The sequence below is a fragment of the Eptatretus burgeri genome, chromosome 11 (assembly GCF_056783735.1).
Source record: "Eptatretus burgeri isolate ZD-2024b chromosome 11, Ebu_testis_v1, whole genome shotgun sequence".
In the NCBI taxonomy this organism is placed as follows: Eukaryota; Metazoa; Chordata; class Myxini; order Myxiniformes; family Myxinidae; genus Eptatretus; species Eptatretus burgeri.
The window spans coordinates 42,932,330-42,947,284 of NC_140971.1; the positions used below are offsets into that span (position 1 = coordinate 42,932,330).

The following is a 14,955-nucleotide window of genomic DNA, read 5'->3' on the forward strand; positions in this document are numbered from 1 at the left end:
TTTTATGGTTTTGGAGTTATGGAGGAGACACACTGACACACACACACACACACACACACACACACACACACACACACACACACACACACACACACACACACACACACACACACACACACACACACACACACACACACACACACACACACCATAATATAATACAATGCAAGTGTATAATATTTCATGCATGGTGTCCACAAATTACCATTCCAGATTCAAACGCTAATTAAAAAAACAATGAAATGGGGATAATGATGCTGTTTGCTGCATGTGTATGAATATTTCCCAAAGTTTTATTGCCTTTTATTTCTTTCTGTTTTCAAGTGTCTCCTGTGATGTCACATTTACTTCAAATGGCATTCCCACAAGAAAAAGTGCAGTGTGTTGCCTGGTTCAGCAACACAGGTTCAACAAAGCTTTAGCACGACCTACGGAAGGCAGCAATCATCGAGAAAAATGATTCGTGAATGCAACAAAAAGTTTATAGAGAGTGGTAGCATCCTGCAGAAGAAGGGACACAACACCGGCATGACCGGACAATCACAAATGTGAGGATGTTGTACATGTTTGTGAGTCGTTCAAACGCAGTCCCTACAAGTTCAGTGGGATTCAGATGAGGATCGTGACAAATCTTAAGACAATAAAATTGAGAAAAGACCTTTCACAGGCAGCAAATTACATAATTGTTTCCCCATTTCATAATTTTTTTCATAATGGTTCGAATCTGGAATGGTCATTTGTGGACACCATACATGTTGAACTTTTGTGCCTGCATCCATATACAGTAAACATCCTTTTGATGGATGAGCTTAATAAAATGCTGGAAATTAACGTTTTTGTTGGCACCGCTTATTTCCCTTTCCATCAGATAAAATAAACAACTGTGTTTGAAACGTCCACATCTGGTTCCCTAATCGAGGTAACCACACCCGTCCTGGAGTGAGAAGACAAGCTCGTATGATTACTCCATCCTATGTTGTCACACCTTTCATAGGCTGTCCACATCTGGATATCGACAGATGAGAACCGAGGGTGCCCAAAACTTCCGATAGGTTGGAGTATTTGCTTTTGGATAAAAATACTTTTTGTTCTGTACAGAAATTTTGCTGGGGGCCAAAAAGGAGCAGGTGTTGACATAGAAGCAGAGGGCCCCCAAAAAAAAGAAATAAAAACAAATCCAAAAGGATAGGTGCATTCACAGTTTTACCAAAACATTTCAACTTTAGACATGCCCCAGCACATGCTCCAAGAGTTTTAAACCTGTCAACGACGGAAAAGCTGGGTTTCACATTGCTAACACAAATTAGGATTACACCCAAAATTCTGAATTCTGATGGAGTATACTCTGTTACAGAGCGTCGATGCTGCCAAAGCAGTTTCTTTGCAAGAGTTATCCTGAGTGGTTTGCCTTTGCCTTCCCAACAGTAGTTCGGACAGGAATTTGCTATTTTGTTCATGGAGCTGGTGATAGGTCGCAAACGCTTCGAAAAAGACACCGTGTCGTAGGATCCTTAACGTGCACCAACTAATGTCAGCAGACAGGACATCCATTTTAACATCCATCCAAGGGACGGCACACACTTTGATGAATCACCCCGCCTATGAAACACGGGGCTGACAGTTTATAGCTGGGTCGGGATTCAAACCCAGGCTTGACGGCTTATAGGCAAGTGTGTACACCTCCAGGCCATCCTACCAGCTTCCCAAAATAGACACTGGAAAATCCTTGTGCTCGCAAAATAAAAAAAAAGTTCACTTTATCAGCAGGAATGTTGAGATTGATAGCAAGATTAGTAATACATTAATGGGTTCGCTCAAACACTCTATATGTTTGGAAGAACAACAAAGGACAAAGCGTAAAGGACAAGTGTATGAGTAAACTCACAAAAGGCTTAATGTTGAAGGTCAAATAAAGTTTGTTGTACATCACTGATGTACTTTGATTTAATGCCACAAAATGTAATGGCATTGTTTGGTGAACCTTTTCAATATGAGTGTCGTGATTGTTTGCAAAACATACATCGCCTTTCGGTGTCACATGCAAGATAATAACCAATACAACTTTGATTGTATCATGTTTCATCGATGGAATTCACGACCTTTAGGTCGGACCAATATTTTCGAGAGTGAGTGACATTAAGTGACATTGTAATTATACAAATTGCATAAACTCATTTCAAACAATTGGGACAAAACAATGCCAATAACCCTCAAAAAAGCACGTGAGTATGCATGCACCCCCCTCCCTCACCCCCCAATTGTGTGGATAGATCAAGTACATGCATCATCAGACAAATAACCAGCCACGTTGTCTGTCGGCTCTGGCCCGGATTACTCTATCACAGTCAGAAGGACCAGTTTCCCTTTCTCTTCCACACACCAACGGTCGGCTTGATGCCTCAAACTTGATCCTTTACATCAAACCAACTACAACCATAACCAGTAAATGTTTGGTCATCAAAAGGCCCTCATTTTGACACGAATCCAGGTCGTGATGACAATTTAATTCATCCTCAAGGTGTTTTAATAAGTATTATCAATCTCCATTCCACACGTAGTGCTTTGCTTTGTGGAATCGAGCCTTTACAAAGTGACTGATAAATCCATAATCACATGCATAGTAACACGTGCAGATCTTTTGGAAGTTGGAAAGTTGAGGAACCTACCCTACTCAACTGTACATTCCCTTTCTTCATGGATCATGTACTGGTGTAAGCCTGGTGTTGGCTTAAGATCTTAGGGTCTTGAGTTTGAGCCCCTGTCGTGCCTTGAAATAACACCAGATGGGTTGACTCAGCCTGTCATCCCACCGAGGTCGTCAAAATGAGTACCGGCTTACTGGAAACATGGGGCACTGCATCAGCGGCAGAACTGCAACCAGCAGCTACAGGCTGCATACTAAATAACAGCAATGTACTTATTAGCATCCGACCTTCCATCTACAAACTCCATGAAAAAAGCTTCGTATCTGTTGCCCTACATGGGTTGTTCTGAAAGTCCTTTGAACAAGGTACTCACCAGAGTCAAACGTACACCAAAAAAAGTATTTTATTTTTCAATATACTGCTATACTATACTATACTATATATAATATATATATATATATATTATCACTTTATTTTTTTTTATTTTTTTTTTAGCACATTTACTGTATTTCACTTTTAAGGATTTTGTGAAGGCCCCCACGTATTTGAGTTGCCCATCCAGGCCTTATAAATTATCGAGGAAAAAAAAAGCTCTGAAAGCTTTGTTTGAAAAACAAAACCTCAAGATAACCAATGCCAAAGTGTTGATTCACTCCACATCCCCCACCCCACCTTTCCCCAGCCTTTTCACAGTTGGGACAAGGAAGGTTTTTCCTCATAGCTTGCTTGGCTGCAAGATATCAGTGAACAAGCGCAGTGAATATGAAAGCAACTTTCAAAGCACTGATGCATGAGAAGAATTATAAGAAGAAAATGCAGATGGGAGCACGTAAACAGCAGTGGTTTTCGCCAGACAGGAAGCCACGCAGAGTACTTGGGGACAACCAGACAGCTGGAGGAAGTTAGCAGGGCTTGTAGATAGAGAGAGAGAGGGAGAGAGGGAGAGAGATGGGAGGAGGCTCACCTCTGATGAATCCAGCCGTCACCCTTAGTAGCCCAAGTTACACCTGGACATGTTTAATTGCCACTGGTGGATTAGGGTTTACACCATGTTACACACATTCACCAAAACTACCAGACTTTGCGCAAACACACATTGCGTTCCTCCAGGTTCCCCGATCCGACCAATGAGCTCATCATGTGCGAACCCGTTTGTTGTCATTGGAAGCACTAGAGGCGGAGACAACGGTGAAAGCAAGCCAATAGGCATCAATAAGGAGGGGAAAGCGACGGCAGACAGCCAACAGGAGTGACTGTTACCAGGTGGAACGGAACGACAGCGGGGCGGTGAGAATAAACACGAATGCTGCGGCTCCTGTCAATAAGGAAGTGGAGAAACTGCAGGTGTCACGACATGCTGAGGGGTCATTCTCGGAGCAGTACCGGAAATCCAACACTGGACTAGATATGTGGTGGCTCAAGAAACAGAGAAAAAAAAACACAAAACAAAACTGTCATCACTCCATGGGCCTACTCCTGTACCAACACACACTATGCCTATGGCAATTGGCTGACAAATAGCCAGAATTGGAGGAGTAAAGGTTGGAGCGTCCGATCTGAGTCTGGGAAGTTGGCAGTTTGAACCTCGGCCAACTCATACCAAAGATTTATAAAATGGTACATGCTGCTTCCTTGCTTGACGCTTAGCATTTACAGAGGATAGAGCATGGACAAAAACAAACAAACATATGTTTGCAACCATAGCACAGGTTTTGATGGCCCTAATAGCCACCTACTGCATTGAAGCTCCAACTGGAAGGGGACTTGTACCTGAAGTTTGAGTAGGAATTAGTAATCTGTTCCGGGTGCCGGCGATAATTCACCGACTCTTTGTGAAAGACCACCGGCTAATGTGGACAGGAAGGACATCTGACTTCACGTCCATCCGAGAGACAGCACACTTTATGATGCAATGCCATACCTGTGAAGCACCAATCTGACAGTTTACAGCTGGGCCTGAAATCGAACCCAAACTAGACTGATGAAAGATAAGTGCATGACCTCTGCACCATCCTGTTGGGCAGAGACCATGTGTAATAAGCAGTGAACTGAATGTTCAATGCAAATTCCAAAATTTGTACTTATTATAATAGGCAAAGGAAACCTGGCGTTGTGCTACAATGCAGTATGATTTATGATGATGTGCAATAAAAAGCAAGTACTAAAGAAAAAAGGGGGGATTTTATTCGGAATTAGCAAAATAGAGAGATTAATTTGGGAATCCAACTACATTGTTTGTTTTTGGCATCAGTAGGTGAAAAATAAAAGTACGCAAAGCAATTATTTGAAAGAAATATACATTACTTGACTTTTCCTCATTTACTTTGCAGAGATCGAGTTATGCAGGTTACGCAGGCATGGCCGAAAACGATAAGGATAACTCCCTTTTTACTGACTCACAAACATCAAGAACAAACCAGAAGACTGAGGGCAAAAGCCAGAAGACAGTTTCTATAGAAGCGGAGAACCACTCTAAAGGTTAGACAAGTCTGTAGGACCTGACATGAAATAAACCCACAGAAAGTGTACACAGTTATCGATTTGCTGCTGAAAGGCTGGCGGATCTCAAGATATTTAGAACATCATAGTACTTTGCCTACCTGTCAAAAAGACTGGACCTTGATCACAAACACTTGTTAGAAATGCCAGATGCCATCAGAGTCAAAGTTCAAGCCTGTACAAAGCATAAACTGGACATCCGATTGGTGAACAACAAATTATCAGAAAGGTAAACTCTCAGAACACATCATGCAGTGGTTAATAGATCATGAACCATGACTGAATCTGTGTCTTGTGGCCTTGTGCCCGCATTTTCAACACGTCAAATTACCTCGAGAGTTACCACCACATCTTGATCGCATGAGATGCAACTGTTTGGTTAATGAAGCATACTGGTAATAGAGTTGATGAAAAAAATTCCATCACAAGAAAAAAAAAAAGAAGAAAAAAAACCATAGTAGATTGTGGGCAGAAACGAATGCATGGGTGACGTACCCACAACTACACCCAGCAACAGCTTCCCGTCCCAAACAAAGGTTGGGCAGTTGCCGTGTTGCTAAACATGGCAGCTTGACAAAAACCCTCACTGTACGGCCAGCTCACCCACCATTCTTACAATTTCCTATCAGGCCTTCGAAGCTTTGCGTCACTCGCTCAAAATACTCACACCATGGTCCTCCACCTTAGACCATGGCCGTGCAGGCACGTGGGTGACCAGCTGACGGTTCCAGCTGATCTCGACACGCCTCTGAGCCGCGTGACAGAGAGTCATTTGGAAAACTAGCGTAATCAGGCCTCGATTCGAGATCGGTCCCCGTGCCCCATCCTGCACATGTGCAAATCACCTGGGTTGTCAAGCAACCGGAATTGCTGCGGTGAAAGGCCATGAAGTAGTGCCACGTTTTCACAATGGCCAGCAATTTAAAAACCAATGGCTGGCAAAAAAACAGAAGTAAAGGTTCCACCTCTCTGAGCCTCCTCCATTACAAACTTTCATAACCAGGAAAGGATGTTTAGCTTGATTGACCTGAAAGTTTGTGCAGAGTAATATAATAAATACCAACACTAAGATCTGGCCTGAACCAGACACAGTGACAGCCCCCCTGCAAAGTGAGATTCTGAGCTCCCAGACAAGAGGGCAAAGGTCATTCCGCCATGCCTTACCGCAGCAACTTTAAAGGCAAAAACAATGAAACGTTTTTGGAGTTTCTTTCGTTGGATAAGAAAGGAAGTTTTTTGACAAAATATATCCAGCCGAGAAACTTGCTTAGCTTCCCACAAATCGGGACAACGCATCAATCTCAACAGCTCATGCACACCAGAGCATTTAGGGTTTAATTCACAGCCTTTATGATTACAAATACACTTCTGCACAAAATGTGTACTTGTGGAGCAAACTTGTCCTGCAAGACCAAACGGAATGACATTTGGAAGATGGACTGCAGGTGATGTACGTATGTGGCATGTGAGCATGCGGGGAAACGCCAATGCTCTTACACGACGAAAGGCACCATTCAAACGGAAAGCGAACTACACAATGTATCCACAGAAAGGATAACACTGGAATGAACAGTGCCATATACAGTACGAGCATAGACCAGCCAACGTGTACAGCACTGTATACAGTGTGTGTGTGTGTGTGTGTGTGTGTGTGTGTGTGTGTGTGTGTGTGTGTGTGTGTGTGTGTGTGTGTGTGTGTGTGTGTGTGTGTGTGTGTGTGTGTGTGTGTGTGTGTGTATATTTTTTAAACCACTGACTTACTGACTGGTGCCTGGTGTTGGCTTAATGGTTAGGGTGGTGGGCTTGGGATCCTAGAATCCTGAGTTCAAATCCCACTTTGCTGTTGAATTAATATCAGGTGGGGTTGACTGCCTGTCATCCTTCCGAGGTCGGCAAAAATGAGTGCCAGCTTGCTGGTATCCTGTGTCGGAGTGGTGATCCATCTAGGATTGTGCCCAATAGCCAATAAGACTGCTTAGGCAGCACCAACGCTCTTCACAGAGTATGTCCCAATGGATGGATGGATGTTCTGACTCACTCACTCATTGACTTAATGAGTGATATTAAAGAATAGTACCTTCCAGGTGACGTAGAAAGCTGAAATTTTGCGTGCCGATGAACATCAAAGCCGGTGCACCAGAAAAATTCACAGACTCGTTGGACAACATCCATAAATGAAAATATAAATAAATGGAAAAAGAAAAGAAAAAAAAAATGTAAAAAATGCTGGTGAGAGACCCACGACAATGGGGAAGCACAGTAAATTTGTGTGCTGACGGACATCAAAGCCGATACACCAAGAAAAAGAAAAATCACAAAACCATCAGAAAGAATCTCCAAATAAAAATATAAATAAATGAAAAATCAAATGCAGGTGAGCGACCCAAAACAATGGGGAAGCACGGTTCGTATGTTCACACAATGTATAAGCACACCCCGCGAGTGTATATATATATATATATATATATATATATATATATATTGTTGTGGACCTGGAATCGCAGAGAAGACCACAACCGGGGGGGGGGGGGGGGAAGGGGAGCTACCTCGGGTCCCACCAGATTATACGGAATCGCAAGCCGTCGCACACGGATAACTTCGTGACATGGCGGATCGCTATTCGACGGTGAACGCCAATAACTCAAACCACGTGACTTAGGGTCCTCCGTCTAACGGAAACTGGTTACCTAAAATGGTCACGTGATCTAATTACCGGGGAACACGCCCTCGGTACGCCTTGTTCAAACCGGATCACCTTACCAGATCAGATGCAGCCGAGCGTAACTGCCAAGAACGTACCGGCAAGATTCGCAAAAAAAACAGATCGTTGGGGGATAACGTCCCGGCTAAGCTCGGATACGGACCATACTGGACCAATGAAGGAAAAGATGAAAACAAGCTGAGAACATTTCTACACAAGCATTTAGTTACAATCAGGTGAGGAAAGGTATGTGGCAAAGTGAATGGGGTTTATGTCGAGCAGGGATAGCAAGTAATTTGTGGGGTGCGACAAAAGGCAAGCAATTTACAAAAGCAGAATTGTCCCGTTATATCTTCTACAATCTTAATTTATGCTATGACAGACGCCATCACATACATACACACACAAACCCAATGAAGATTAGCTAGCCAGAAGGAAGGAGAGCAGATCAGAACTAACGGCCTTTCAATACCTGGCGCGGTCGGCCAACTGCACAACCCAGTATGCTTTAGGGGACGCTGCGCTTGAGCGATCAAACCCTAAGAGTCGGCGCGTTATCCCTTGCTTCATCACTTCGCCAGGACTCGTGGAAGCGTGTGCTCTGCACTGGTCCAGCAGAACGTCTGTCGCACACCAAGCTCGAGTGGAGATGCAGCGACAGGCAGACAACAAGGTGCAGTGAAGAGAGGGTGGAACAGAGAGGCTGAGAAGTGGGCGCAGCAAACAAGAGAGAGACAAAGACAGAGACACAGAGACACAGAGACACAGAGACACAGAGACACAGAGACACAGAGACACAGAGACACAGAGACACAGAGACACAGAGACACAGAGACACAGAGAGAGAGAGAGAGAGAGAGAGAGAGAGAGAGAGAGAGAGAGAGAGAGAGAGAGAGAGAGAGAGAGAGAGAGAGAGAGAGAGAGAGAGAGAGAGAGAGAGAGAGAGAGAGAGAGAGAGAGAGAGAGAGAGAGAGAGAGAGAGAGAGAGAGAGAGAGAGAGAGAGAGAGAGAGAGAGAGAGAGAGAGAGAGAGAGAGAGAGAGAATGGCTACGCGATCCGCCTTTTATAAGCCCCGGGAGAAGGGTGGGACGATGACCAGAAGCGACGTGCCGTCATCCGAATCGTGTCCTTCTCTTGGATCCCAGCCCTGCCCTGCCAGGCTCCTGGGGCCGGAAGCGGCCTCATTCGCATATCCGGCACGACACTGCCTGCTTCCCGCGCCGTATTCTGGCTACTGGACGAGGGTCATGTCAGTCCCACATTACCATTCGGGGCACCCTCGGCGAGCTGCGGTTCATGCTGTTAATGTGCTTGGCCCGTCCCCGTTCCACGCGGTATGAGTGGCCTCAGCTGCATAGCACGCCTGTTTGGTGGCAAATTGCATCGATGCGGAGGTGCGTGGAGGTGCGGGGTGATTTTTCCTGTGTGCGAGAGATGTTGGTGGTCGAGGCGGTGAGCTTTTGGTGAGCGAAAGTGGAGCAAGGTGAGACACCGTTGTAAATCGGCGTGCAGATTCAAATGAAAGGGCACTCCATGCACGCACTGTACAGTGTTGGTTGTGAGTCTTTCATCGGGTGGCTGCTTGGGTGGGTTGCCTGCTTTGATTTGTATCATGGATAAAAGGAAAGGGTTGGAATGGAAATCAGGATTGAAAAGAAGATGAAGATATAATTATTAGACCTACCTATTAGACCCACGCAACGCTCTTCGTCCCGTTAACCCATTAGACATGAGGAGAAGGTATGACTGCAGGAAGACGAAGGAAATAACTGCCTTGGGATCACTGTATGTTGGGTGCCATTGCCTTAGAGGCATGCGGTTTTGCAGAACCCCAACAATATATATACACATACACATACACATACACATACACACACACACACACACACACACACACACACACACACACACACACACACACACACACACACACACACACACACACACACACACACACACACACACACACACACACACACACACACGATTAATCAATTCTCTCCTCGGCTGAATATGCGTATTGTTTTATTTCCCCGCAATACAAAGCAACAGTACTTTGTAAATGTCTATTATTGTCACATTTTGAACAATGCTGCACTACCAACTTTGCTGCAGTTTAACAGTGGAGGGTCTGAACTATACCAGTGGAATAGTGTACGTGACTGCTGCAACTGATAGGAGTCAGTTTGCCATACTGTTGTGAGTTCGGAGTGGGTTTGCTGCAATTGTATTTGTTAGGAGTGAGTTGTCCATACTGCTGCATTTCTTAGGAGTGGGTTTGGTATAATTGTGTGTGTTAAGCATGAGGAAGCCATACTACCATATGTGTTTAATCTTAGAAGTGCATTTGCCATACTGCCGAATGTCAGAATTGAGTTGGCCATATGCCATATCTGTTAGGAGTGGGTTGGCTGTACTGTCGTTTCCTCGAGGAGTGGGTTTGTCATACTGCTGTACATGTTAGGAGTGAATGTGCAGTATTCACATGTGTTAAGAATGGCTTTGCTTTGTTGCCATATGTTATGAGTGAAGATGGCCATGCAGCCATATTGGTGAAGAGTTGGCCATACTGCCATATCTTTTAAGATTATGTTTGCCATACTGCTGTACCTGTTAGGGGAGAGTTAGCCATACTACCAGATTTGGCAGTCCTCAGTGATTTGGCCATACTGCCATATCTCTTAGGAGTCAATTTGCCATTCGTTAGGAGACAATATATGCCAATATATGTTGGGAGTCGATTTGTCATAATACCGTATCTGTTTGGAGTCGATTTGTCAGACTACCGTATCTGATATGAGATCGTATCTGATACGAGATGATTTGCCATTCTATCGTATTTAACACTTGGAATATCTCTCCTGATGTGGAAAAACTGAGTAAGAGCTTTCCACTGAAATTCGGCTGACAAGGTTTTTCCAGATCAGGGGAGATATTGTTGTGGGGCCGGGTATCGGTGGCGAGCACGACCGCTAGAGGGAGCAGTAGAGTCGTCTCCACCGAACACCCGGAATTTAGGTCGTGACCCTCGGATAAGTCCGAAAGGCACGGGTCCCTTACAAGACCATGAATCACCAATAATTTGACCGCGTGGAGTAGGGTTAATTGCCAAACTTCAATATACCCAAGTGCCCACGCGGCAAAGCTACCGGGAAATTCACACCATCGGCAGGCCTCAAGTGGAACGAACCGTTACCATGCTCGATCCGTGTGTAACCTGAGCGGATGGTTACCGTGGCCTGTCGGTCCAAATGAACAATTACGGCAACAACGGCCTTCCTAATCCCCAATACGCACCGTGGCAAACCAATGGCAGAAATGACAAAGAAATGACAAAGTACATTCAACAAAAGGGATATTTATTTTTAACAATAATCGGGGAGGGGAACACAGAGCAGAGTTATCACGAATAAAGAAAGGTATCAAATATACAAGCAATTCCTTAAACAATTCTACTTAGTGACAGGGCCCATGGACACACACACGCACACACACAAATAACCAGAAAGAGATGGACCTCGAGGTGTTTATTGCCCCTTCAGCTCAGAGGGAAGACGAGCTGAGGGAAGAGAATGTGCTGGCTTCCTGGCCGCATTCATGCGACTGAATGACCGCACCTTCCCGGAGCACCAGTCGCCAAAGAACGGACCAGGGCAGCCGAACCCAGAAGAGGCGAGACGAGGTGATCTCCCGTGATGAGATGATAGACCGCTTGTTGTAATGCGCCAGACGAGACGCCTCGGATGCACGGGATGCAGTCAGCCGCAGACCCAGACAGAAGCGTGCTCGAGCGGACGGGACTCACTCATCAATCCTTTTTCCGTCACTTTTTGGGGCACAGTCCGCTCCCCTGTCACCTGCTCTCATTGGGTGGATGGCGTGTCGCGGCTCCACCTTCTTGCAAAGGACCGCCCCAGCTTTGGTCCACTCGTCGCCCATTGGGCAGAAAATGATGCATGCCCTTATTTGGCACGCAGCCAGAACGAGGCGCTCCTTGCCTATATTTGGGCCAAGCCAGAGCGAAACGCTTCGTGACTATATTTGGTGCGAAATCCACACCACCTGGGGCATGGAATTCCGCACATGCCTGCATGCCGGCGAGCGCGCGGACAATGCCTCAAGCAGTGTTGTTGTCGGTGATGTAAAAATCCTAACTATAAAATAATTCACAGCGCACGTACAATTAATCAGCCATTAAACATAGGACTGTACCCGACCTAGAAACACATGCTTACCGATATAACTGATCTATAAGGACTCTGGCTGTTGTGTGCGATGGGTTACAGATTCGTAACAATATGTCTTTCAATCCTGATGAATCTCACACTCTCACTATCTCTCTCCAAAAGGACCATCTCGCAAAGCCCTCTCTCTAATTTCTTAACAATCATATTGAGGAACTTCAGTCATTCAAACTCCTGGGTCTCATTATTAATCACGGTCTTTATTGGACAAACCACATTTCAAAGTTTGCCTCCAAAGCCAGCCTCCGTCGTACAAAGTCCTTCTTTCGCACAACTGAACTCCTATCCAGTATCCACCTACAAGGCCTTCATCTGTAGCTTTATGGAGTACTGCTCTCCCCTGTAGGCTGGTGCCCCTGCCTCACACCTTGATTAGCTTGATGCCATGGAAGCCAAGGCTTTCAAGATTATTGAAATTGCCCGCAATAAAGCAGAGTACATGGGCCTACTATTTCACTCTATCTGGGTGGTCTCCTTATTCTACCACCTACTTTCCTGGCTTTCACCCTCCACTCTATCCATGCTTTGTTGGCCCCTTCCACAAACCCAAGGTTTCTGCAGGGTACATATGGTCCACCATCAAGCACCTTCTGGTAAAACTCCCAAAATCCAGAATCACTCCTTACCTCCAATCATTTATTTGTCTATTTCCCTACCTTTGGAACCAACTTCCACATTCTCTTCAATCTCATTCTTCCCTCCAGGTCACCACCATCTCAGATTGTCTCCAATCCAAAACCGAGATATTTTGGACCCACGTTAACCCGCCCTCTCATCCCACCCCAAGCCCTCGTCCTCCCAAATTTCCAGTTTTCCCTCCTGAAGAATTTCCTTATGTATCCATCTTGTCCAGCCCATGCATCCGCTCCTGCCCCCCATTCCTCCCCAAACCCATTGTTTGTTCCAAGTCTGCCTCAATCTTGGCCTTCAACCCTTCCGTTGGTGTCCCCCCCCCACCCCCTCTATCTACTGTTCCTTTTGGCCTGTTGCATCCTGATCCGTTCAGTGTACTAGTACTCGCGCTTCCACAAGCCTCAACTATGTATACAAAAAAACCCCAAAAACATCTGTTAGGAGTCAATTTGCCATACTGCCATATGTTAAGAATGAGTTAACCTTATGACTGTATCTGTTACACACTGATTTGCCATACTGCCATTTGTTAGGCACTCAGGTCTTTGCAGACTGAGATTTATGCCTTTATGGTCATGAATAGATGAAAGCAGAGCCGCCGATCCAGATTTCGCCCTCATAATGGGCTCATCAGGACAACGCACTGCCAAATTATTCTGATTTCACGCATGTCAAAATACACACATCCCAAGCGTAAAAGGTCTGTTTAGCATTCATACGTCATTTCAAAAGTCACGTATTATGTATACTACAACCGATATCTACCCAAGTTTGGTACAAAGTGTGACAGCGAGAGGAACTGAGCTGTGCTTGCTTCCAAAAACAGATTAACACCCAAAATAGAAATCAAATAAACGGTTGTGAATAGATCCTGCATACTTCCTTGCTGTTCCAACAGTTTTGGTTGCACAGTGTATCAAACCACCAGGATACAGTCCACAAAGAGTATGAGCAAATATCAAAACCTGAAAAGCCTTAATATTTATTTATTGTGAGATGAAGCTCTCCAACAAACCAAATGACACTTTTGAGACACAAACCAAAGCACAAGTTAGATTCAATACTTCATGCCTACCTCAAATATGTATGCAGTACATCATACAGCTACAAAACAAGTTAATTGCCTTCATATACACTCAATTTCACACCAATCAATAAGGGTCAGTAAAACTAGTTTGCATTATTACAGAACTTGTACGTGCTGTGTGCTCAGCCACAGCTGCCTCGGCTTCACACAGATCTGCCTCGGCTTGCCATATCTGGTCTCACTGAGAAACCTGGCACACCGAGCCATGCGTGATGCCGGCATCTCCACTGGAAGCCAAAGCTTGCCTTGAGGCTCCAGACATCAGTCAACAGAGTGATGTGTGGAGCAGACAGCAGATAATCGCTCCAGTGGTTCCATGGCCAAAGCAACGGACCATTCTGATGGATATTCTCACATTAATGGAGATTTAAAAACCGAGTAATGGACTTTATAGAAATACATAATTCATTCCTTATTTTAGCGATTCTAGGAGATTAAATTAAAATATATAAAAAAAAAAAAAACGCAGGATGGGGATTCTGGTCAAAATACGAGCTGGTGGAACAAGCCTAGTTATTCAAGTTCCTGCATCTTCATTCTACACAATGACGATGCTGGCCTTCCATTATAGAACTTCTATGATCGTTTAGAACGGTCTTCAATCTGTCATCTCTTCCAAAGTCATTGAGAATTTCCAAACTGAAATAAATAAATAAACTTGGCAAGGTGCATGAAAGGTTTGCTGCTCAGATAAAATTAATCTTTGGGGCCATTTTTCCTGACCTCATGATATCTGCCAGACCCAGCTGACCTGACGCCTGTTGCAGCCACAAGGAGGTCCGGCAGTAATCAACGGCTCTCAAGTCACGGCAGAAAGTAATTTTCATACACCCACAAAGATAACCAGTGAGATCAATGGATCGAAATGCTTTCACACAGCAGTCATTACTCTGCACGTCCACATCTCATTTGGAGATATAATGCAAGCGGAGGAAGTGCTGCTCGAAAAAGCAGAAATTTACATTCTGCCACGTAAGCTGGAACGGTTTGGTCATTATTCAGCCAAAGTCAATCGGGTCTGTTGCCTGCAAGTATCCATCTGCTGTCAGTGTGGTTTTGGTGATGAAATGTTTTCTGCTTTCTCCCCAAAATGTACCAACCAATGTGCCCTCCACATAACTGACTGGGCAGTCAGTACTTTGACTT

General features: G+C 44.8%; 1 protein-coding gene across 9 annotated transcripts in view; it reads right to left on the reverse strand.

The window, feature by feature from the left end:
* Nucleotides 1–14,955, reverse strand: part of LOC147016956 (atos homolog protein A-like) — a 103,961-nt gene that overhangs the window by 83,761 nt on the left and 5,245 nt on the right. For 2 of the 9 annotated variants that reach the window (XM_085846248.1, XM_085846253.1), the window contains exon 1: nucleotides 3,610–3,791. The exons of 6 other annotated variants lie outside the window; for them this stretch is intronic. The gene's annotated coding sequence lies outside the window, so the exon portion shown is untranslated. Of the gene's footprint in view, nucleotides 1–2,666; nucleotides 2,839–3,609; nucleotides 3,792–14,955 lie in introns of those variants that run through there. One more of the 9 variants, XM_085846251.1, reaches the window with a different exon arrangement.